We start from the raw sequence: 27,856 nt of genomic DNA, 5'->3' as shown, positions 1-27,856 counted from the left end.
TTCTCACAAGAAGATTTGATATGAGATCAAAAACTAATGGAGACTCATTTGGTAAGAAAGAGTACTAAATCTCAATTCCAACACAACAAAGAGTGTGAGGATTTGAGAGTTTTCTAACAGAAGATGAAGGATGTAAATGGAAACAAAATGCAAAGAGAAAAAAAGAAAGGAAAAAAGCATGAATACACACATTGGTGATCCATGAGAAGAATAGTGAGAGAGAAAACATGGACTTCTCGCCCCTAGATCTTTTCTAGGTGATCCATGGGAAAAAGGACATGGAAAACTAGCCCCTAGAGTCTGTCTAGGTGATCCATGTAAGGGAGGAGAGTGAGAAAGTCTAGCCTTATGCCGCTAGTTCCACTCAACCTCGTGCATGTGTGTGTAAGGGAGGTTAGAAGCACCTCATAGGAGTCTATGCCCGAGTATGCTACAACCTGTATATGTATAGTACAAAAGCGTGACATCTCGCTCTAAGAGTCTGTGCTCTGGTTTTGAGAATAATCACCTTGCATAAAAGAAAAATGGAGACATCTCACTCTAAGAGTCTGTGCTCTGGTTCCGAGAATGACCCATTGCTCAAAAAGTGTAATGTTTATGTCATAAGAAAAGTAGAACAAGGATACCTACCTTCATCACAAAAGGAGATACCCCAAAAACGCAACAATGTCATAGATCCAAGCAAGAGAGTTTTGCACTCTTTAAGCATGGATAAGATAGTTGAAAAAGGGATATGTTGTAGTATGTGTAAAGGAGATCCTTAGAGGAGAAGAGATCTTTGTACAAAAGACACCTATCCCCGAGAGGAATTGTCTTAGACAAATAAGACAAAGAAGAGAATAAGAATGCAATACTTCCTTCTTTTGCGAGGTGAAATTGATTTTTAATGAAGGATGATGCTCTTTTTAACCCAATTGGGAGAGTGAATTCATTATGGATGTATTTTACCAAGTGCAAAAGAGGTTGTAGTCAAGGACTTACACCTCTTGTAAGAGAGAATCCTTGAACAAACAACAACAAATGCATACAAGGAATAACATCAAGTAATAAAGTTCACACCATCCACGAAATAGGAAAAAGTGGATCCTTAGATAAAAACAAGGAAAGATCATTGCCTCCCAAGGATAAGGACAATGAGAAGGGTTTACACAATCTTCTAGGGAGAGATGCAAGCAAGACATTAGTGTATGTAAAATGTTCCTCACAAGAAGTGGGTAGGATAAGAAAGAGAATACACATCTTCTCCCATATCTAGGAAAAGAGGATTCTAAAGAAAAGATGATCAATATTTCCACACTAGTACCCCAAAGGGAAATTTTAACCATAAAAAGAAGAGATGTATGAAATCACTCTTGTCCCCATAGGAACAAGAGATAACATAGAAAATTAGGCTATTATGTTGCTTCAAAAATATGATTGCACTTGAAATTGTACCATCATGAATGACAATGAGCCCCCAGTAAATGAGCTACCAATGTCACATAATGATGAGCAGCATAATAGCCATTAATGTTATTTAAAGACATGGTAGATTGAATGAGGTATTTGAATAAGAGATAACATAGAAAATTAGGCTATTATGTTGCTTCAAAAATATGATTGCACTTTAAATTGTACCATCATGAATGACAATGAGCCCCCAGTAAATGAGCTACCAATGTCACATAATGATGAGCAACATAATAGCCATTAATGTTATTTAAAGGCATGATAGATTGAATGAGGTATTTGAATATGACATGCTAAATGCTCAACTATAAGTGAGACCAAAAACATGTATAAAATGATAAAAATACAAGAAATCTTAGAAAAGGGATGAGTGTAATTTATTAGAGCCTTATCCCTGGAGGAAAGGACTTTATAATGAATAGGAGATAGAGATTCATAAGTGGATTTAGAAATTTGAGGGGATTCATAAAGAGATTTGTTCATCGCCAAGATTTCCTTATGAGGGGAATGAGAGTTGATAGAAGTAGAGGATGATTTAGTTGAAGTGAGATCATCATCACTACTAAATATAGCATTCACATTGAGAGATGGTCTTTTAGATGCTTTGGTGGGCTTAGAAAGATTATATCCAAGTCCAAATGAATATTCATGCATGTTATGTTCTAAAGGAACTTTAATTCCTTGTTCATTTGTGCCACAACCATTTCCACTATAGCCACTCTTAGCCAAAATGTGAAAACCACAACCATAAAGGGATGCTAAATCAGAGAGAGATGGTGACACCCCATAGGTCTCAGTGCTATTTGTATTAGAGGAAGATGTTAAAGAATTATTTGAATCGGAGGTAGCCACAAAGTTGTTACTGAATTGCTTAGACAAAGTGGGCTTCTCTTTAGTTTCCTCCTTAGATTTTCCCTTCTCAATCTTAGGCACTCTATATTCTCCTACAAAAGTAGGGTTAAAGTCTAAAGATCCCCAATCGTCTTCTGCGAGAACCTTCTCAGGATCAAAAGCCTTTTCATGTGTAGATTCAAGTTCAAAAGAATCTTCTTCAAGAACTTCAGACTCATCCAAAGAATTTTGATTATCAAAGGATGATGATTCGTCCATAGCTAAAGAGTCATCACTAGAAGAGGAAGGTTTAGAAGAACTCCCTTTGGAAGTAGATGTTTGCAAACAAGCTTGAAAATTAGTATCACCTATCAAGGTATATGTCTTATTGTTATAAATAAATTTAACTTGTCTATGCAATGTAGAGGGGACAGCTTGCATACTGTGAATCCAAGGTCTCCCTAATAACAAGTTGTATGTTAGATTTCCCGACATAACATGGATAGGAGTAAGCAAAGTAACAGGTCCCACTGTGACGGGTAAGGTGATAATACCTAATGAAGACTTAGCCACATTATCAAAGCCTCGAATGGGACAAGAGTCAGGCTCAATAAGGGATGTATCCACATTCATCTTATGCAATAGATTAATGCTACACACATTAAGGCCAGAGCCATTATCTACTAGTGTTCGTCTTATAGCAGTGTTGTTTATGATAACCACAATCATCAAGGGATCATATTGATGTTGAATTTCACTAGTAGGCAATTCATCTTGAGTAAACATAATTTGAGCTTTAGGATTCATCACAGAGTTAACCAAAGACACTATATTACTAGATGTATTAGGTGGAGGAACATTCAAATCTTTCAAGGCATCTTGTAACATTCCATGATGAGAAGAAGAAGTTTGGATCAAATCCCAAAGGGATATCTTAGCAGGGGTAGCTTTAAGTTGTTCTATGAGATCATATTCCTTACCAATAACTTTTGAAATACGTGGAGCTTGCGGAAGAATTGGTTGAGGATTAGGAAGAGAAACTGGAGTAACAGGAGGAGGATTAGGTTGCCTATTGTTTCTTGTGTTATAGGTATGAGCAACCACATTATAACTCTCTCTAGTCAGTTGCTTAGCATACTCATAAGGGCTCTTAGTAGAATAACCTCCTTGCATAGTAATAATAGGTTTCTTAGGAGTGCAAAAAGAATCATTAGCATAACCACCTTGAACCACTAAGATAGGCTTATTTAAAGGTTGAGAATTTTGAGAAGGACAAGCACCTTGGACAGTGAAGAGAGGTTTGTTAGGTGTCTCATTCACATGTATCAAATTGATTGAGGATGGTTTAGAGGAATGAACAAAAGTGTTGGAAGAATTATTGATAGTCTTCTCTTGCACTAAAATCTTATCACGGATTAAATCAATTTTAGGAGAGAGACAAGGGGTAGGCATTGATGTTCTAGTAGGAAGAGTAATACTAGGAAAGGTCATATCATCCTCTATCATCAAAGGATCTATATGGGGAATAAACTCTCTAGGAGAAGGATCAACATTACTCTCTAAAGTCTCACTTTTGAGAGGGAGACCTTTGAAAGAGATGTTAACCATCTTGCTTTGAACTAGGGTTTCCTTATGAGTAGAACCAAGTTGAGGAGAGGGAGATGCTTTATTTTTAGAGGGAGAATAATTGAGATTCAAGGAAGGTGAGAAACTATCAAGGAATTTTTCAATCTTGATTTCATCCCCTTTGGATAGGGTTCTCTCATGGGATAGAGAATAATCTACACCTTCTTCTAATGGTTCATCCCAAATAGTGAAGTGGTTGTAAGGAATGTTTGAAGTATTGTCAATTTTGGGAGAGGAGTTAACATTGTTTATTAATTCCTCATCCTTAGGAGGGAGAGCATCAATAGATGTGTTAAACTCATCCTCTTTCCTCAAAATATGTTCAATATGATCTTTAGGGGAGAGAGAATTAAGGAAATTGCTTATTATTTCATCTTCTTTCTCTAAGGGGTGCTTATGGGTAAGACCAACTTTAGGAGAAGGGTAAGCATTTATCATTAATTCATCATCTCTAGTGAGAATTTTGTTGGAAAAGGAAATGCCATCACTAGGAAATGTAGGGATAATGTCATCTTCTTGCACAAAAGGATCCTCATGAAGGGAGTGTTTTTTAGGAGACACAAAGTCATCAAGGGCATCATCCAACAAAGCATGATCATATCTATTAAAAGGTTTATCTTTTGATTCAAAAGGAAACAACTCTTCATAGAGGGGATCATTGAAAACAACCATGTTACTAGATTTAGTGGAAGAGCTAATAGAAATGTACCCTTGAGAGGAATCATTTGACTTATCTTTCTCATCACAACGAAATGGCATAGTAACAATGTTTATGAGTTTTTGGTAAAATGAAGATTTGGTATCTTTAGGGTTCAAAAACTCATCTAAAGCTTCATCTAATTCATCTTGGCTATGCAAATAAAAATCTGACATTTTGAAATAAAAATTGCATAAAACTTAAACACGCAATGCAAAGAAACAAAGAAACACACTCTTTCTTTTCCTTTTTTTTTTTCTCTCTTTTTTTTTTTTTTTTTTTAATGAAAATGAAACTTAAATGAAACACACTAAATCTAGATCTAGATCTAACAAATGTAATGCAAGAGAAAGCAATAATAAGATTCACGTCAGGTTCACCAAAAATGTGTGGGGAAAAAAGTCACACTAAGCAAACATGCCCTAATCTCACTTTCAATCACACACTTGTGGAATACGAAAGAGCCTAGAGGTATCACACAATTGGCTAATTCTTTTTGTGGAAGAGAGAGCCACGGGCTACCTATTAGGATTTCTATTCCTTTGTTGTAATTGAAAGATAAAATGATGCCAGTTCAAGTCCTAACTCCAAAGTGCAAGTATGAACTGGTAATAAGATTGTAGAATTGAGATTAAACAGTGGAAAGTTGTTAAAAAAAGGACAAAACAAGAATGCAAATGCGTACCCAGAGATAAAATCTGAGTGAAAATGTTCAGGATGGGGGCGCGGGCGCCACTGTCCTGATTCTGCCCCTGAAACTGCTCCGGAAACTGCTGTTTTGCAACCTGAAAAGCTGTCGAAAATGCTGGAACTGCTGTCTGACAGAGGGACCAGGGTGCCCAGTGCCCCTGTCCTGGCAGGACCAGGGCACCCCACGCCCCTATCCTGGTCTTTTACTCTGAAATTTGGTGCCAGGCTCGGTTTCCGTCTGCTTCTGCCGGATCTCCAACTTGCAACGTCGTTCGAATCCCGAAATCTACACTTGTATCTGAAAAGGTGTGTTAGGCAGCTATATAGGGTTTTGCCTTAGTCAAACCCCTACTTTGGTGATTTCCACCTCCACGAATAGCCAAGTTGTATTGTAAAAGTAGTGTGTGTGCAGACCTTGTGTGTGTGCAGGATCCTAAAATGCAAGTAAGCAAACTAGAGCAACCTAGAAAGTAAACCCTAATTGCTTGTAAATGATAATGTAAATGCTCTAAATCAAGATGCAAAGTGATCTAAAGCATGAATAAATGATATATTGAAGCTTATGCAAAGACATGAAAACAACATGAAATCATACCCAACCCCAAGGGAGGGGTACAAGCCAATCTTCAGTCGGTAATCTCTTATTGCTCTTCAATGTCTTCAAAGCCCTAAATGGATGAATGAAATTGATGGATGCTTGACGGATGGATGTTGAATGTTGTTGAAGTCTTCACAGATTTTCTCTTTCACTGCATAGAAGGTCCCTGAAACCAAAATTTCTGATTCTTTCAAATGAAGAAAGAGAGCTCTTATATATGAAACCCTAGGTCTTAATTTCAACTTTTGGCTGACCTAGAGATTGAATCTCCCACCAATTTCTTGGGGTTAAGCTTTATTTTATGATTGGATCACGCTCCTAAAATTTCAGGAAAAATGTCCGGGACCATGTGCACTCCGGGCGCCATGGTCCTCTCCGGGCACCATGGTCTCGACAACTTTTCACCAAATTTTCAGGGCCGTCAGATATGATGATTTTAGAGAGAATCCCTAAGTTACAAGTGATTTTGAGATGTTTTGACCCCCGAAATCAAGCCCCCAAGTTCAAAATAGGACTTAATTAGGGTTTTTGATTAAATGATGTATTGGAGGAACAAAATGAAAGGGGCACACTTTAATGAAAAGGGCCCAACTTTATGATGTGGAAGATGATAAGATAGAACCTTAGACCTAATTAATTTGATTAATTAAGTGCTAAAGGGGAAATGCAATGCAAAATACAAAATGCACCAAGGCGGGTGCTAAACTAGGTGTGAAATTGTACCACTGTGGCAAGTGCATACAATTTACGATGCTACATATGTATCTGCATCATAAATCACGTCCTTGACAACGATCTCCAATGTGACAAATCTCTCCATGTGTGCAGTGGTTTCCTTTAACTCTATTCCGTTTGTCTGGGTAGCGTCAAGGGCAACACTGAGGAGACTCTGGCATTCAACAATCCATTTATCCTTATCCTTAATTTCACCTTTCTGATCAACTAACATAGGAATACCATGTTAGATTACATCTTTACACTCTTCATATTCATTTTGTAATTCTGCATCGAATTTATCATGCTTTGCAATTAGCATTTCAATTTTCTCAATCTCTTTGGCATATGCTCCCTCCAAATTCTTCTCATGTAGCTTGACCCCCATTCTATTTTTTTATCATTTTATGTGATACTACATTGTCGACATTTTTCTAATACACAACCCAAAAGTCTTCCAAGTGACCTTGCAACTTTTCAAATCTTTTATTCAATAAGAAAGAAGCAGTATCAATTCTTACACTTTGCATATGTTTGAGAATTGTTTGATTTTCCCGCTGTCATTCCTCACATTTCTTCTTCCATTTTGAATTTTTAGGAGAAATCAACATGGGTTCAAACTATCCACTTCCTCTAATGGCCTCCTCATACATAGCTTTCTACTGATTCCTTTCCCTTACCACTCTAACCGTTTGTGCCCCGTTGAATATCTACTCCTATATCTGTTGAGACAATAGGATCAATGTCTCCCACCTTTAATTTCATCATGTGTCCAAAAGCCCTATCCACATCAATGATTGTTTGTCTCTTGTTTGGTGGATATAGTGCCCATAGCATTAGTTCTTCCTCATCTAGATCAAATCATGACCCAATAAAAATTTCATTAACTCCCTGAATATCCAATTTGAATTCCTTATTATCAAAGTGCAATAAACTATCAAAAATAAAAGAGGCACTCAGGTCCCATCCTCGAAAAATAATTAGTTTGGCCTCTATTAGTAATTGTCTCCCTTTATGTGGAGTTATTTTCACCAATTCTGCTTCTATATCCTCTTTTAGTTTCTTCAATAGTTTTGTGTCATTTTTAGGTGTCACATTTTGGATAGACTCACTCAACCTTTTTCCTTTGAAATTATAAAGAAAAGACTTAAATTATTTGGATTTAACAAATACATCATCTACCACAAAAAAAGCATGTCCATCTAATCTTGCATCTTTATAAATTTCTATATTAGTTACAATTTGATCATTTTCATTGAACTCTTCTTCCACATCTTTTGCCTGTGACCTAGAAATGGCTTCAGTGTCTTCTAGTTCATTTTCTGACATTTCTTCTTCTAACTCCATCTCCATTAACCTCTATATTTTCTCTCTCCAATTTTTTGTTTAGGTTATCAATCACTTCTTGAGACTCTACATCTTCCATGATCCTAGATATATCTTCCGCTTCCAGACTCAAATGCAAATAATCACCTAGATTTTGCCTTTTCTTGCAGCAATGGATATATCCTTTTGGATCATAATTCTTTCTTGCAAAATGTTTGAATAAATTAAATTCTTCTATTAATTTATTGTCAATTACATCATAGGCTTTTGTTGAAACAATTGTGAAATCTCCAAAGCTGAGAGTACCTAGCAAGAAAGCTTGCTTTCGCAGATCCCCAAAGTTTTTAGCATTTAAGACACTCAATTGCCTGACAATCTCCAAGTATGCTATTCGGTCGGGAACACATTTTGGCAACATATAGGGAGTTCCTTCAAACCCATATATCCTGAAACATGTGAAGTCCTTATGGACATACCAATCTCCCCAGTTATGATTTACTATCTTTCTGTCATCAAAATCTTTAGGTCTTAAAAATCTTTTAATATCATCTGAGATTGATCCATCACAAGGAAATCCATACATCTGATAAATTGGCTTTACTATCCATTCCTTAAATTTGATATAATTCTTGTGTAATGAGAATCCCAAACAAAAGTCCATAATTGAACAGGTTGCTTCTCCCCTTACATGTTTCTAACATTAAGCCTCAATTCCTTGAGCCACATACCCCTAAAACTTCCATAGAATAAGATTAAATGCATCAATAATGAGTAAAACTTAAAATTAGGGAAATTATTATCACTGAGGTTCAAAAAAACCTCATGCAATCTCTCCACCAAATATGATGCATAATCAAATGACCTGGGTTCACACATTTGAATGTATGAAGCTAAAACTAATGGCCCAATACTTTTGAGGTCTGGAACATCAACGCCTCCTAACTACCCACAAGACATATAGGTGTATTGAAGGTAATGTCTAAACAAATCAATGTTAAATGGTGGCTCGTCCTATTTTGTAAGCTCTCCCGCTTCTTCTTTATGGACAGCTAGTTTCCACCCAAGGTATCTAGTGTCCATTCTTTGATATTCCTCTTCCAATTCCCCAAAAGACAGAGGTTTATTGAAACCAAAATCTAGGTTGAACACTTCATTTATATTGTTTACTGAATTTCTTATGAAGGCTTCTCCATTTGGAGCCTGAATGTATCTACCCACAGAATTATAATTTCTCACTAGAATCTCTAAAACTTTCAAATTTATAAAAACACTAGGGACAATTATCTTACCCAGATTTATAACCCAGGGGTTGCAGAGCGGCACCTCCCTATTTCTCCTCAAGTAATAGAATAAAAACAATTCACAGCCTCTTACCCTAGTCCAAATATCCCTGACATCCTTGTATCTATCTTCCAATTGATCTCGACCAGGTAGACGTTGTTTCGATCTTCTAGACTTAGGGTTAGGCATTTGCATTTGATCAATCATATCCTGGTTCAATTTTCTAACTGGGGCGTCTTCTCCTATTTTAGATTTCTTGGCTCCTAGCTTAGAACTCTTGTTTGATCTCTTTTTCCTTGTAGAACTAGACACCTCCATTTCTGCAACTACAATTTCTCACTCTACCCTTTACGAATTAGAAGTTTCTATTCTGCTAATTTCCTTCACTGTGTGAGATTTATGTCAGACAACTTCAATTATATAACAAATGTATTCAATGCCAAAATCGTAATGATTAACATCTCATAAATTATCTTCGTGTGAACTTGATGCAAGCATTTAATAAGAGTCCTCTGCTTCAGTTTTAAAATTTGATTTGACAACAGCTCATAAGCATAGGTCTCCCCGATGTAATTTTATTTTGGCGCCATCAACACAACTCTCTCCCTTTCTTCGATACATTGAGATTACTCGTTGATTGGTATATGTTGATATGATGATTTTCATAGCCTCCTGATTTCTTCTTACTCATCAGGATAACATAAGTTGATGACCTCTCTTCCTGTTGATCGATGTGAGTTATCTCGCTAGTCTCATCAAACATCAGGGTAGGTTAAAATGTGTTCAAGCGTTGGGCATAATTTCCCTAATGTCTTTTCCTTCAACGTAGCTCCTACCAATATGTTATGTCTCTTCAACATAAGCTTTGCCAACATTCTCATCGGGAATAGTCTTACCGATAGACTCATCAGCTATAGGCAAGACAAGATTTCTCCATTGCTTCTTGTGTGTGTTCTGCCGATGGACTTCATTGGTGTATTCTATCCCAATCACATGCTTCTACTTGTCTTAAGTGTTACCATCGGGTTGACTTTTGCTGATAGTGCAGATTTCAAATTTTTGTAACTTTTACTTTTCCTTATGAATACAAATGTTTATAATATGCTTAATGGGTTCAATATAAACTGAACAAAACCTCTAACACAAAAATGGACTCCACTATTCCTAGTTATTCTTTAATATACTTTTGAAGCATACATTTTGGCAAAATTTATCAATGTGAAAGCTCATCCATATTTACCATAAGATAACAACACATGTTTTTGCTTCAAAGGAATCTTGAAAACCATGTGATAAGCAACCACAATAACATTTTCATTTTTTAGCACTCCAAGAAATGTCTGATAAGCTTTCTATCCTCCAATCTGCACCTTGAGAAGATCTTTGTTTTCTTTGTCTCAGCTTAGTGTCATGTTCAAGCTACCCAGCTGATTGTTGGTGTACAAGAGCCAAATCACAAATGGATGGGAGTTGGTCACCTTCAAGCTCCTTTAAATGTAGCTACTCTTGACTTACTTCTTGGCCTAGTTTGGAAAATTGAGAGAATCCTAGTGATGCAGAGAGGCTATAGGATCCCTCAAATCTTTGTGAACCTTCCTGACCTTATCACTACTTTGATCTTATCAGAGTTCTTTGATGTTGTTGTAATATAGTTGTTGCACTTGTGATCTATCAATGACTATTGTTCATGATGTTACTGTGTTGAATGTTCAATGGTTTTAATTTGTTTTGTAATTTTTCTATGTTTAAGTATTTTAATTTGGCATATTATTCTGAAACATTATCTCATAAATTATATTTAAAGTTCTTTATAACTAGTTCTAAGAAGATTTCCATACTTGTGACATCATTTTTCTTAGTTTGTGAAGGTTATAGCCTGAAGTTTCCGTAGCCCAATTTTTTTTGCCTGTGAAGAAAGATCATGTCAGATAATATCAACAAAGAACAAAATAAGGAGACAATTGTTAGATTGTGGTCTATCTTGAAAATAAAAGGTGATGGAAAATTTAATTGTCCCTACAAAAATTGTAAGGGCTTAAAGACTAGAAGACTTCTAATCACAATAGTTGAGAAACATTGTAGGCAGCATGGTCACATTGAAGGGGGAATGATGATCATCCATTGGTAAGTTATTCATTATATCATCTTAACATTTTTATTTCTTTTGATTGGTAATGGGCCAAAGTCGATGAGGTGTACATACCTTACACCTTTTGGGATTTGAACTTGTGACCTCTCTTTTAAGGACACAAGATCTCTACCACTAGGACAACTTAGGTTGTACATCGTTTTAATGATTTATATACATAATAAATTACTTGATGATGAGATCATGATCATGGTTTATTTATGTCAATCATTTTTATATAGGTGGAGTTCCCTAGGGCACATGATATAGACTACCACAACCTGAAGAATGTGGTTTTCCAAGTGGAGGAACATGGAGGTGTGAATATCGAAGCTAAAGATAATTATCCTATGGAAGAAGATGATCATGCGCCAGAAAACATAATTGAATACATTAATCTATGACACATTTAGTGCTAGCACAACTGATCATGATGATCAAGATTTCTTTGATGTTGTTCATGATGCACCTCTACTTGAGAAGGCATATGAGACCCTTTACAAAGGCTCCCAAACAACTCTTCTCTTTGCTATATTGTTGTTGGTGAACTTGAAGGTTATGAACAATTTATCCAACATAACAATCTCATATATGTTAAGGTATGTAATATATGTCATCTTTTTTCATCTATTTTTGTTGTTATTTCATTAATATAGTTAATAAAGGGTGAAACATGCACCATTAAGATTTTTTATATTAATAAATTATATTTTTGGTTTTAGATTGATAGGTGAGTTTTTGTTACCACCATCAAATATTCTACCTCACTCATACCGAGAATTATTTGTCATTATGAAAGATATTGGAATGAAGTATCTGATAAAATCTGAAAAGATTATAAACCTAGAAAACTAGTGCAACTGAATAGATATCTAAACTATGAATGCAAATGATATGAAATCAAAGTAGCAACACAGAGTTAGTCTCCAAGAGAGTAATGCAAATGCTAGAAGCAAAATAGCATTAAGAGGATGCAAAATCAAGAGATGCCAAATACAAGCCAGGTAGCATGCTTTTATAGACTAGGGAGAGGGAAGAGGTGGCAATACCAACCAATCAAGAGCAACCATCTCTTGGACTAAAGATAGCAAGTATCTTCCCAAGATAGAAAATGGATGCACACATGTAGGAAGGTGACACCTCATAACCACTCACCTAATTAAGCATGATTTATTAACCTAAGAAAGATTAAAAGAAGTGTAGAAAAAACTTAGGAATATAGGGAAAAAATAAATAACCCACTAGGAAATAAAAACCTACACTAACACCCCCCCATAAGCGAAGCTTAGGTGGATGTAGAAATGGGTCCTGACAAATCAAGCCTGATGAGGTACCCATGTACATAAAATTCCCTCAAAAAGAGAAAGAAAAGAGACCCCCCCCAAGAGTAGAGAGAGTTAGGACTCTGAGTGAGAGGAAGAAGCCCCCCCAGAAGATGAAGCATCCCGCACCCCCAGCAAAGCTCACAAATGAAGGAACTTGCTCTTAGTGAAGGGTTTGGTGAAGATATCAACAACCTACTCGGAAGTCAGACAGTAGCGAAGGTTGATGACGTGGCCATGGATGAGCTCTCGGATGTAGTGCATGTGGATCTCAATGTGTTTGGTCCGCTGATGATGGACCAAATTCCGTGAGATCTGAATGGCACTCTAGTTGTCACAAAATATGACTGATGGTCATTTGATCTGGATACCAAACTCAGTGAGGAGATTTCGAAGCCAAATGGCCTTAGTGGCGGCATTCACAGCCCCCCGATACTCAGCCTTAGTAGAAGATAGAGCAATAGCAGGCTGCTTCTTACTCGACCAACAAATAGGACCTAAACCAAGTGAGAAGCTGTAACCTGAAGTAGATTTGTGATCTTGAGAATTGCCCGCCCAATCTAAATCTGTGTAGCCCACCAAGTCAAGCTCAATGCCCACTACGTAGTGAATCCCAAAACTATGAGTACCCTGAATGGAGTGAAGGATTATATTGGCTGCTTTCCAGTGCAGCTCATGAGGCTCCTACATGAATCGAGAGACCATGCCTACAGCATATGAAATGGCAGGTCTCGTATGAGTTAGATAAATGAGACTCCCAACAAGCTGTCGGTACAAAGTGCCATCAACAAGTGGAGAAGAACACTAAGCCTCAAGTTTGACTCCAGAAAGAAAGGGAGTCAGAGCATGCTTACAATCAGCCATATGAAACCTCAAGAGCAAATCTAGAGCATACTTGGACTGGTTGATGGTGATCCCAGAAGAAGACTGGTAGATCTCAATCCTGAGAAAGTAATGCAACAAGCCCAAGTTAGTCATCAAAAACCTATCATGAAGGGTAGTTTTGACAGCCCCAATAGTGGATGAAGAACTCCTTGTGATCAACAAGTCATCAACATATAGAACCAAAAATAGGAGTGAATCATCCTGTTGCAGAATGTAGACATTGGGATCAAAATGGCATCGAGTGAACTCAACTAATAGAAGGAAGGAGTCCATCTTGGCATACCAGGCCCGAGGAGCCTATTTGAGGCCATAGAGAGACTTCCAAAGACGGCACACAAGTGAAGAATCCTGAAGGAACCCCTGTGGCTGCTACATGTAGATCTCCTCCTGAAGGTCACTGTGAAGAAAAGCACTCTTCACATCCATCTAGTGCACTTCCCAATGATTAGCTACAGTAATGGCAAGAACAAGTTGGATGAAATTCATTCGAGCAACTGGTGTAAAAGTCTCAGAGTAGTCAATCCTAGGAACCTGGGAGAATCCTTTGGCGACCAAGCGAGCCTTATACTTGTCAACCGACCCATTTGTTGCAAATTTTGTCTGATAGATCCACTTACATCGAATAAGTTTTCTTCACTTAGGAAGAGGGATGAGATCCCAAGTGTGGTTCCTCATTAAGGAACTATACTCCTCCTGCATAGCTATATCCCACTCAGGAATACCAAAAGCCTCATGAAAATACTATGGATCTGAGGTAGTAGCAATGAAGACATGTGGAGCACCCTGGAACTTTGAACGATTTTGCCTGGTGTCTGATGGATCCCCAACCCAATCACCTGTAGATTGCAAGGTCTGTCTAGCCCAAAGTGGGCCAAAAGATGGAGAATCATCAACCTCTGAATGATGACTAGGAGAGGAAGGAGGTGAATCCTTTGAATTTCTATCTGCATCAGAAGTGGAGGTAGAAGACTGCTCAGGTGAATCTGAATCATCAGAGGAGTTGTCATGTATCCCAAGTGACTCCAATGCCAAAGTAGAAGGAGTTGGAGAAGTGGTAGAAAGTGAGCTCAAGGAGCCCTCCTCAAATTGAACACTCCTCTCAATGAACAACTCATGTGTAGTTGGGTGGAGCAACCGATAACCCTTCACACCATTAGGATAACCTACAAATATGCAAGGTCTGCTTTGCGGATCCAAGTCCTTGCATTTCTCTATAGGAATGTGGGCCCATGCAAGAGAACCAAAAACTCAGAAGTGCTTAACTGATGGTTTTCGACCGCTCCAAGCTTCAAAAGGAGTAACTCCCTTCAAGGCTCTATGAGGAACATGGTTCTAGATATAACAAGCACAATTAATGGCCTTTGCCCAATACTGTGGTGCAAGAGATCTAGAGTGAATCATGCAATTCACCATTTCCTTCAAGGACCTATTCTTTCTTTCTGCCACATCTTTCTGCTGAGGATTGTATAGAACTAAATGCTGCAAATCAATTCCCTCTGAAGTGCAAAAGCTCTCAACCTGATGGTTGACATACTCACCACCATTGTCAGTGCACAAAACTTTGATGGCTTTCCTAGATTGCTTTTCTACAAAATTTTTGAAGTCCTGAAACTGATCAAATACCTCAGACTTCTATTTGAGAAAGTACACCCAAGTATATCGAGAAAAGTCATCAATGAATGTGAGGACATATCTGGCCCTGCTAAATGAAGGATGCTGGAATGGACCAGTCAAATCACTGTGAACTAACTCTAGTATCTGTGAAGCTCTCCATGCCTTTCCTTTATCAAACTTTTCCTTAGGATGCTTACCAAGTATGCAACCTTGGCAAACACCACTGGAAAACTGAACTGAAGGCAACCTTGTGACCATACTCTGTTGGTTGAGCTACTGCAAGTAGCGGAAGTTAAGATGGTCAAACCGCTCATGCCATAATCTACTCACATCATTGGAATGAGTGAGAAAAACAGTTGAAGGAGGATCAGGAGCAAAGTGAGAAAATAGATAGAGTCATGACTGATGATCTGCTCTCCCAACTGCAACTATAGAATCACTGTGCAACTCATGAATCTCCACTCAATCAGGAGTGAACTCAACCCGCTTTCCTAAGCCTATGTGAGTGATCTGGTATACTGATAGGAGATTAGTTGATAATGAGGGCACACAAAGAACATCATCAAATGTGCCATCCCTCACATCAATTGACACTCTCCCACACACCTCAACAGGAGTGTCATCACCCATCAAAATAGAAGGCATAGTACACGGCTCCAAAGATGCCAATTCTTCCTTAGATGAAGCCATGTGGTGTGAATCACCCAAATCAAGAACCCAAGTGGATGGTGAAGAAGCAAATGCAACAAGGGCCTTGCCCTTTCCTTTCCCCTTGCTGTTTTGTTTTGCCTTGTTAGACCCTTCACTAGAACTTTGTTTAATTGACTCAGGAACACTGGTATTATTCTTCTCAAGAATGTGTGTCAAGTGATCAATTTGTTTCTTCAGACATTTATGTTCGTCGTGACCAGGTCTTTCACAATATGCACATTGGACCCTCTCCTTCTTAGGCTTATCGCCCTTGGAAGATTGGGTCTCATTAGTTGCTTTTAAAGCAAGTGACTTAGAGGACTTAAGAGTGCCCATTTGAATTAGCTTATCTTGTTCCCGAGTGAGAGAGATAGCAAAATCATCTAGAGATGGCATGGTAAATTGTGTACCAAGTGCACCCTTAGTAGCATAGAAGGTAGAAACAAACACAGAATATTCTGAATTTAGCTTAGAGAGAATACTAGGAATCAATTGTTCATCTTTCTTTTCAATTCCACATTGTTTTAACTGCAACCTTAGTGATTTCAATTGAGTGAAGAAATCTTGGATTTTGTTGAAATTGCCTAGACTTAAACTAATTAGTTCATTTTCCAACATATGACCCCTCATTGAATCTTGTGTGCCAAATAGTGTTTCTAACTTTTTCCAAATTTCATTTGGCAAATTTAAAGACTCAATATGAAAGAGCAAGTCAGGAGAAACAGACAAACACAATGTTCCATATGCCTCATCACATTTGTTAAACCACTTAGGCTTATCTTCATCTTTAGTAGGTTCAGTTTCAAGCCCCATAGTTATCCTATGTAATCCAGCTTTTCTTAAGTAGATTGTCATGCATGATTTCCACTCAAAGTAGTTATATGGAGTTAAGATAGGCACTATTGTTTGATCCATGATGAAGAAGTGCAGAAAAAAAATGCCGAAAGGAAAAGAACACAATCAAGACAACCCCCCCCCTTTTCACTCAATCAAAGACCCCCCCAATAAATTATGATTTGGCACTTTATATTAGTGCATTTACAAATACCACTAGCAATAAATACTAAGTGGTCTTGATTTCAATGCATTACAAAATCCTCATGAAAAGCATATGTTGAGAATGAACTTTTGGCACAATATCTAAAAAAAATAAACAACACCACTGCAATCTACACAAAAAATCATGCACTTTCAAAAAAAGAATCACCTCGATACGAGGTCATATGTGAAAGTTATGATCCTTTGAAGTTCACAAAATGAGAACTGTGCAGTGTCACAACTGAGAATCTGCAATTTCAGAAAAATATCTGCATCAAAATAAAAAAATGACTACACTAGTGCATAGAGCACAAAAACATATCCCAAATCAAAAATTTTTTTGTGGAAAATGGATTCCTTATGAGCAAGAACGAAGCATTTGAAAACGGCCTTCAAAACTGCAATAGCCAATGGAGAGGGGTCTTGCTGTAACTTTCTGAGTGCATTTCTATAAAATATATAGTCTGCATGCAAAAACTAAAAGATACTCAGATGGTTTTTTTGTGCTGCAAACAAAACCCAGAACACGTTTTTCTATTTGATGTATAGAAGTTGTAGATTCAATGTAAATAGAATGACTTTAGATACAAAAAACAACCCCAGCAACAAAAAAATGGCATGCAAAGGCTGAATTGGCTACCAAAGTCAAGAGAAGGAATGTTGAAACCTGCAATATTGATTGAAAACACCAAATATGCAAGATGGTTGTCAGATTTGATCTTGAAACCCCAGTTTTGCAACTGTGTATGATGATCTCTGATTTCGGTGAAACGAAAGCCATATTTTGACTTTCTCAAGCCTCCTGGATGCATTGGAACAACCACAAATGCTTCCAGTATAACCAGAAATGCTGCAATCACCCAGATTTCATAAAATACATGTGCAAACCCCAGCGATAAAAAAATTTCGTCAAACTTTTCTAATTCTCAAGATCATCCAAAGATGCAAGAGAAGAGCATACTGGGTTTTCAAAAAACTATAATAAGATTTATTAGCCCCCCCTGAATCTCTCAAATATGGAAACTAAAATCTACTCTTGCACATAGAATAGCTCTGATACCATAATAAAATCTGAAAAGATTATAAACCCAGAAAACTAGTGCAACTGAATAGATATCTAAACTATAAATGCAAATGATACGAAATCAAAGTAGCAACATAGAGTTAGTCTCTAAGAGAGTAATGCAAATGCTAGAAGCAAAATAGCATTAAGAGGATGCAAAATCAAGAGATGTCAAATACAAGCCAGGTAGCATGCTTTTATAGACCAAGGAGAGGGAAGAGGTGGCAATACCGACCAATCAAGAGCAACCATCTCTTGGACTAAAGATAGCAAATATCTTCCCAAGATAGAAAATGGATACACACATGTAGGAAGGTGACACCTCATAACCACTCACCTAATTAAGCATGATTTGTTAACCTAAGCAAGATTAAAAGAAGTGTAGAAAAAACCTAGGAATATAGGGAAAAAATAAATAACCCACTAGGAAATAAAAACCTACACTAACAATATCAAGCAATAGATGTATGTCCCAATAATCATATTATATATCATAAATAAAATGAATTTGCAACTGAATGCCCTAAATATCATATGAGTAGATATCGAACAATTCAACTAACAAAAAAGGTGCTTCGCAAGGTTGTTCGCTATATTCCCATTATTCCACGTTTGCAATGATTATTTAGGTGCAAAAGCCTGGTGCAATTTATGGATTACCATGCATGCAATAGAAGTTGAGATGACATCATTTGAATGCCTGCAGATGGTTTTGCATCTATGAACATAGACGAAAAGTGGCAACACTTTAAAGAAGAACCTCATAATCTCAGACTTTCATTGGCAACAGACAGTGTCAATCCATTTGGAGAGCTGAGATCTACTTGCTCGATGTGGCCCATTTTTGTTATCAGCAGTAACATTCTTCCATGGATGTCAATAAAGAAGGACCACATAATGTTAGCAATGATTGTTCCTGGTATTTTTTTATTTAATAGTCATCCACATTAAATTATAAATATTGCAACAAAATGGTCATAATAATTATGTAATGTTTTTGTTCATTCAACTAGGTAAGTACCAAGTTAAAGATATGAATGTATATATTAAGCCTCTTATCAACAAGTTGCTAGAGTTATGGAATGGTGTCACTATGTATGACGTCTCTAGACCAATAGCACAAAGACAATATCAATTCCATGCAATTCTTGTATGGACAATTCATGATTCCCCAGGGTTAACACATTTTTGTAGTATGTTATAGTGATCAACTTGCACATAATTATAAATACAAAAATTATCATATTTAATACAATTATACATGATCTTGTAGGTCTTCAAGAAAAGGGAAAATTTGCATGTCTAGTTTGTGGTCCAAAGATGAAATCTCATTATTAAAAAAGTTTAAGAAAGAAGGTGTTTGATGAGTATAGGTACTTCCTCCACAAAAATCATACGTATCGAAATACTGAAAAACATCTTTTCAATGGCAAAGAAGAGACTACATCAAAGCCATGGAGAATGACACCTCACCTATGGAAGTTGGAATATAATATAATTAATCATCAAGGTGATGTCATTCCATCTAATGGTTTATGTTTGGAATTTATATTTTTATATTGTGTTTTGTTTACTAATGATGTAATTGATGATGATCATCGTTGTTAACTTTTTTAACATATTATATGCCCCGTGAAGGTCATAAGGCATTAATGACCACCTTCCAAAGGGACTAAAGAGTTATCCTAGACAATTTAGTAGGTTGCCATACTACGAGAAGCTACAAATTGTGCATTTGTTTGATACTATGCATATTGGAAAGAATATAATAGAGACATTATGGAAAATATTGGATGGAAGGCATGACAAAGAAAAAATTGTCAAAATTGGTAGTGACATTCAAGAATCCAATCATGCAATGAAAAATGTCATTCAATCAAATAGCGATGGAGACCAGATTAATATAAGTGCCCTTCCTTGGTTATTAATGGAGAACCAAAGCAATTCTATAAAATAAGTCATACGAAAAATTCGATTTCCCATAGGATTTGCTGCAAACATAAACAATCTCATAACAAAGAAAAGTGAATTTGGGCCAAGGATGAAAATGCATGATTGGCATACCTTCATTAAGGTAATTCATGCTCTTGTGTATTTACTATATATTTGTATACTGCATTTTCTTTTCGCTATATTATGTTAGAAAACAATGAAAAAGATCATTTTATAATTGTTGCAGTACGTTCTACCTCTATCTCTCCCAGACCATTTTGACAATAACGTCAAGCAATTTATATATAATCTTGGAAAATACATGAGGTAAGTAGTGATATTTGTTCAACTTGTAGTGATACTACTTGTTATGTAATATATTGTATATTTTTTTGTAAAGTCTCATTAATATATTTGCATCTTGAATCTCTTGTAGGTGGTCATCATCTAAAGAAACCCATAAAGAAGATATAAAATATTGGAAGAGAAAAAATCCTCATCTAATGTGTGAAATGCAAAAGTGTCTACCTTCAACTTTTTTCAATGCACAAAAACACTACCTCATACACTAAGTTGAGGAGATTGAATTGTGTGGACCTCTACCCACAAGGTCAATGTGGATGGTTCAGAGGCACTTAAAATTTTTGAAGTCTTTGGTTCGACAAAGAGCACATCCTGAGGGTTCTATGGTGGATGGATATATGGTATACCAAACTATGGTGTAAATTACTTAATACCTTCCTAAGTTCATGACAAAGATCCATGTACATCGTATTTGGGATCCCAACTCCATTAACAAATTTGAAGGGGAGAACCTAATGGGGAAAGTTACAATGAGAAAAGTGATCGGTAATTATTCGATGTTGTAGTTATTTTTATATATATTGCAATTAATTTATTCATAATCTTCAATATACTTCAATTGTAAATTTCTAGTTATTTTTTGTACAGTTGCTCGAGAGTGGGATGCACTACATTTGTATGTTGCAAACAATCTTGATTGGATGATGGTATGGATTCAATGATGTCAACAATCTAATCGTGCACTAACATGGGAAGGTGTGGCTTGATTGGTTAAAGAAGCTCACCGTAATGGAGATTCTAGTGTTACACAAAGAGATTGATTTAGCATATGGTTTAAGAGATAAATATGTATGTATAAATATATTAATCACCCATATTATTTAATTTTCTTCCAATTGTAATGATGTACATATTATATATGTTTGACATTTTGCAGGTGAAACACCACAAGGCTATGTGGTGCAATGGTCATAAATTTTGCATAAAAAAGTTGGATGACATGAAGAAAACTTTTGATTTTGGAATAAGTACAGTATTTTAGGTGACTAATGTTTTATCTAGAAGCAACATACATCCTTGAGACTCAGAAAATCGATACTATGGGATTTTGGATGATATACTTGAGTGTGACTTTACGTCCTTTAAATTAGTTCTTTTCGTCCTCCAATGGTACAAGCTATGATTGAATGAAAATAATCCTGACAGAACTATTATTGAATATGATAATGATTGAATGAAAACAATCCTGACTAAACTATTATTGGACATGATAATGGATTTACAATGGTTAATACAAGGTCGTTTGAGCAAGATGGAAATGAGCCCTATGTTCTTCCAAGCCAATTGGAGCAGGTATTTTACTCAGAGGTTCCTCATAAACCAGGTTGGTCATTTATTTTTAGACATGATCTAAGAGGAAGGTCAGTAAAGTATAATGTGATGGAAGATGAAGATACCAAGAGTAGAAGATGACGTAGATGATGATCACGCCCGACGGTTAGTTGATAATGCTCCTAACGAAAATGTTCATGAAGAAGAACAAGATGATGACGATGATGATGATGATGAAGAAGAAGAAGATCAATGACATGAATGAAATGTATTGGTATGCAATTAGAATATTATCTATTTGATATTGATTTCTTGATACAAATTTATTTCACTTATATATATGGTGACATAAATAATTCATTGTGTTTCAAATTCTAATGTCATTACATAATTTATTCATGATGTCCTAATAGTAGAACCATGCCACCCGTAGGAGATGGAGATAGATAGAGTGTCGGCTAGCCCTCATTTTGTGTGACAGTTTAGAGCATGTAGACCATGGTGAGCAAGTTGAGCATGATCCAAGTAGACAACATCAAGAACGTGATGGGGCCCCACAAGGTAAAGATGACCATTTTTATTCCTTTAAATGAATTTAATTATAATTGGTGTATTGATTAATGTAACCTTTTGTGTTTCAACTCCAGAGGATTTAAAGGGTGTTCAGGATGTTGAGGATGGGGCTAGACAAAATGACTAGGAAGATGATGTGGCTCCATCAGGTAAAGAGCACCCCTGTAATTTTCTTTTAATTAATGGAATACTTGTAAAAAGTAATAATAAAACTCATGAATTTAACCCATTTCTTTGTTATTGCAGCGAACCCCCTTTGCATACACATCCTTGTCATGAGTACAAGACTAGGCATAAATTAATTAGATCATGAGCAAAGGGCAAAAGAACTGAAGAGGGGACAAATTATGGCGACAACGATGGTCCAATTAGTCTTTACCTCCAAGCTTCAAAAAGAAAGAAAGAAAAAATGATTGTAATCTTATTATATGTTAACAACTAGATTTTATATGTTAATGAATGATATGTGTTAATAAATGTTGATGAATGTTACTTGTTAATGAATGTTAATGAATGTTGATGAATGTTACATGTTAATGAATGTTAATGAATCTTATGTGTTAATGAATTTTATGTGATAATGAATGAATGCTCAATAAGGTAACACACTTTTCAATAATTCATTATGCTCCACTATTAATCTTATTGATGCTAAGCATCTTGTTTGCAGGTTACATATTTAGTGTTGTAGGTTGTGAACATGCTTCTACAAGAAAATTCCCCATTACAAGTGAATGCGTGTCTCATTGGTTTTGTGAGCTTATTATGTTCTAGAATAGACATAATTTCTTTGTTCATTCCTTAACATTTATTCATTTTGTTTTAGAATAGACACACTGCCTCATTTTGTTCATTCATTGTTCATTTTGAGTTTATTTTGGGTCAAATTTGAAGAAAGACCATGCATAAAAGGAGGTGGAACTGCTGGAAACTAATTGTTAAACTAAGTTACTGATTCTTCACTAAAACCCCTAGATCCTGATTCTGATTCTGCCTAGGTCCTGGTTTGAGCTTGATTCCCTTTGGATTCCTCCAGGGTCCTTCTTAGGTGGTTGGGTCCTTGGTGATTATTCATCATCTATTGTGCCTAATTTTGGGGCAAATTAATAAAGTAGTGCTGGTTGCAAAGTGTACAATTTAAATTGCTATCTCATAAATGCTACAACCTTTTGTAAGGGGTGTGATTTGACCCAAATTTCTATTCAAATTGCAATTGTCATAAATACAAAGCCTATCATCATTGGTGCAATCTGATCTTTATTTCTTATTTTGTTGATTTCTTCATACTATCATAAGGATGTGAAACTTCTATTAGTGATTTTTAATTCATCAACTGGTTATCATATTGATTAGTAATCAGCTCTGAGATCTTCCAATAGTTATAGTGCCATTATTTATCACTAGATTTTGTCATCCTACTATCTTGATGAATAGATCTAATATTGTCAATATTTTTCTAAGCGTTTCAAGACCTAATTGAGCATCATTAATCAAATTAGTTTCTACATCTATGCAATTCAATGTATGAGTGTTTACTTTAATTTTATTTCAGTCTATCATAAACTAAATAAATTCAAGATTACATTTGCTCTCGGCTTCTTTTATATCATTGGAGTAGACTTTATGTCATATATATGTGTGTGTGTGTGTGCGTGTGTGTGTGTGTGTGTGTGTGTGTGTGTGTGTGCATGTGTACAGATGTACCTGTACCCATACCCAAGGATTTTTTTTTGTCGATTCTATGAATCCGTACCCGAATCAATAATTTAGCTGTTAAATTATCTAAAATCCATGTTGTCTCATGTATTACCTATGAGGGGCTTCTAATTGATGTAGAACTGATGAAATTGTCCTCAAAACTCTGCCTTTTCAGGCCTCAAACTGATGATGAACTTAGAAATCCATATTTTCTCTAAAAACTAATGACTAAACTGATGAATGATACTAGGAACTTGCATTCTAACTTGAAGTTCACTTAACTGAAACTCCCACCCTTTAGTTATTTCCATGTGCATGTTTATGGTAGTCCAATCTACTAAAAAATACTATCATGGCTACACTTTCATTTCTCATAGAAGGTGATCATATCTCCATGCTGCATTATCTAATCTCAAACTTACTGTCATGTGCCTCTGTATTTAGAACCTGATTTATATCACAATCCTTATTCTTCACTCTTCATTACCGATCTGCAACATTGTATCACCATTGTATTGAGCCTTTTTGCATGCCTTATGACTATTACATCTTTGAATGCCTTTGAGTTTTTTTTTTTTCATAGACTTGATCTTCTTTTCTCTCTATGAGTGTACTTTGTCTTTGATTTGCTTTGCGACAAGCCTTTTATGGACTACATTTGGCATTGATGGAATCTCCTTGTATTACCCTTAAGTTTGGGGTCTTGAAATGGAGTGTACGCCTTATGATGGCATTGTCTACTTTTTACTCTATAATATTCTCATGTCTCCAACTCAGATGATTATCTTTTATGAATAGATATATATTTCTAAGTGCTTTCTTTGTTAATCATTATCTCCTTGAGCTGTGTATGCCTAAGACTAAAATATTGTTCTTGATAGTCTTACTGCTCACTATTTTGTAGAGTTTTCCTTAAGCACATGCACTATCACATGTTTCTCTTTAAAAAAGGTCTAGGACTATACCTAACCCTATATTGTTATCCATGGTTTCATATTGAGTTCTAGGACTCTATCTTTATAGTATCCTCCTTTGATAGTATTTTTAAACAACAATATGACTATCTGTGTGACTATTTATGAATTCTTTATGTATTGGTTGCAACACATTTTTGGCACTTACTATTATGAATCCTTATGATAAGTCTTCTCATCCATTCTTATAGCTATTTCATCTTTATCTTCCTGATAATGAAGTCCTTCTATGCTTAATCCTTTGTAAGCTCACTGATATTAATGCTATTGATATTAATCCTTTGTAATCAAAAAAAGTCAACCTGATGGTAACATCGACAAGTAGAAGCATGTGATCAGGATAGCAAACACCGTTTAAGTCCATCGACATTACACACACTAGCGACAATGGATAAATCTTATCTTATCGATAGTCGATGAGGCTATCAGTATGAATTATCTCAATGGACACTGGCAAAAAGTAAAATGCATCAGCAAAGGTTACGACAATAACGGGTCATCGATATAGACAAAATCAATTGAGATTTTTTGTTTTTTTTTAAAAGTTGGGGAAGGTTAGAATTCCGACAAATACCACAAGACAATAGACGATGTTTTCATACCTTTGATGACAAAAGCGTCATAAGATGTAGCCTTTCTTGTCATTGTAATCGTCAAAATTCTGACATCTCCTTGAAGATGGTCCATTGACAGAACACACACTCGCGACAATGGAGAAATCATGTCTTGTTGATAGCTGATGACGCTATCGGTAACACTTATCCTGATGGAAACTAGCAAAAGTAAAATGTGTCGACAAAGGTTAAGGTGTTAAAGGGTAATTGGAAAAGGTTATAACGATCAAGGATGCAAGGAGGTCAGAATTTTGATGTCTCCTCGTCAAAAAAAATGTCACCTAGCAGCAATGGAGAAATCTTGTCTTACCGATAGACGATGAGGCTATCAATAAGGCTTATCCTGATGGACATTACAAAAGGTTATGATGATAAATAAAGGCTCTTTGGTAATGGTTACAATGATAAAGGATGCAATGAGGTCAGAATTTTGATGTCTCCTCATCAAAAAAACATGCCACGGGTGCATAAAAATTTTTGGCATGGTGTCGTCTGAATTTTGACAAGAATCCTGTTGTCGGAATCACCAACAAAAAAATAGCAACAAACAAATACATCATAATTATGACATTTAGTTGTCTGAGTTTCAAGGAACAGTCGTTGGAAAACTACTCCAAATCTACTATTGTAAGAACCAGTATTCAAATCTTATAATCGGTAATGATTTTTAGTTCGGCGTTTTATTACATTATGTTTGTAATTTGGTGATGATGAGGTTGAATCCATGTGAAGTGTTAAAATGTTGTTTGACATGATTGAAGATGGAATCTCTTGGGAAACAATGAGGAACATAGAAGAATGTTTTAAGGGCTTAATTGCTTATTGGATAAAAGTACAATGATGATTTATGATCATTCAATGACTGTAATTGATTTGTAATTTGTTGTAACGATTCATATGATGATCTGAAATGATTTGTAAAATCTGTGATGATCTATGATGTAAATCTTAGTATGAGGTTATGGTTTTATAACCGATGAAGTTGCAAAGTCTATTTAGAGTAAGTTTGTGATGATTTACTATGTCGGTGATCAGAAGAAGAGTGTGTGTGTTTGCAAGAGAGAAGCAGATTGGAGTAGAAAAGGATCTATACAAGCAAGTAGAGAGTGTTATTTTTTAGATCATACATCTGTTGTTCCCTAACAGTTGCAGCAGACTCAAAATACCTTAACCGGGTAGGTCCTGACAGGCCTGATTGTATAAATCCCTTCACTGGGTGACTCATTAGCTTGGGTTCTAAATCCTTCACAAGGTTACTCCTAACAGAGTAAATATCCTAATAGGGTTGAGGTAAATCCTTTAACCGAGGGACTCCTAACAGGGTCTACTCCTAACCAGACATATTTCTAATCTCCTAACTGGGCTAGGCTCCTAATAGGGTGCATTCCGAAAGAGTGCAAAATCTTGTGGGTACCAATTCCCACTATGGTTTTTCCCATTTGGGTTTCCAAGTGAAAATCATGGTGTTCATGTGTTGATTGATTTCTTATGTGTTGAATTTATATCTTTCTATTACATGCATGTTGATGAACACTTAGAAGAACTGTTTCATAAATCTGATCAATGGTATGATTTCAGTTATTACCGGTACTGGTTATGAGTTGTTTTGAAAGAAGTTTTTACTGATTGTTAAATTTTTTAAGTTTATTGTAATTACTGATTCACCCTCCCTCTCAGTAATTATCAGATCCTCACAAATAACAATTGGTATCAGAGGCTTGGTCCTCTGTGTCCAGAAGCTTAACCGCTTGAGGAAAAGTTCTGAAGAAAGATGATGAAGAAGGAGGGTCCATAATTTACTAAGGACAACTACATAGTATGGAAAGACAAAATGAAGATTTATATCAAAGGTATGGGATCTTAGTGTTGACAATATGTTACTACTAAATATGTACCAACACAAAGCATACCGATAATATCAAAAGTCTCAACACCTATTCAAACACAAACAACAAGTGCAATCCAACCTCCAATTTCCTATTCTGTAGGATCAACATATAGTCATCAAAATGCAAATTTAGGTCTTGCCAATACAACAAGTACAACTCAACCAAACATGGGTTCGCATATCACCTATTTTATAGTACTTAGTGGAACACACAACACACAAAGTTATAATCTTGGTACTTTCTAACAACCTCCTAGCTATGCAACCATGAATCCTTTTGTGGGACATACACAAACACAAGGTCTACCTTTGACTCAAACAGAGATTTTGACATGACAAATATAGAATTTACAACAACAAATGACGACCATGCAGACCGGTAACGATAAAAAGAGCTTCACAATGCAAGACTTACATCCTTATGCATTTGATCACACATTATACATTCCACCTTTCCCACAACATTTTGAAATGCCTAAATTTGATAGATATCAAGGGAAGGGTGATCCTAGAGATCATATCAAAGAATTTTTTATGACATGTATAGAGGTTGCCTCAGAAGATACTTATTTAATGAGACTATTTCCTAA

The sequence above is a fragment of the Cryptomeria japonica genome, chromosome 9 (assembly GCF_030272615.1).
Source record: "Cryptomeria japonica chromosome 9, Sugi_1.0, whole genome shotgun sequence".
NCBI classification, from domain to species: Eukaryota; Viridiplantae; Streptophyta; class Pinopsida; order Cupressales; family Cupressaceae; genus Cryptomeria; species Cryptomeria japonica.
Note: the sequence above shows the minus strand (reverse complement) of the source record.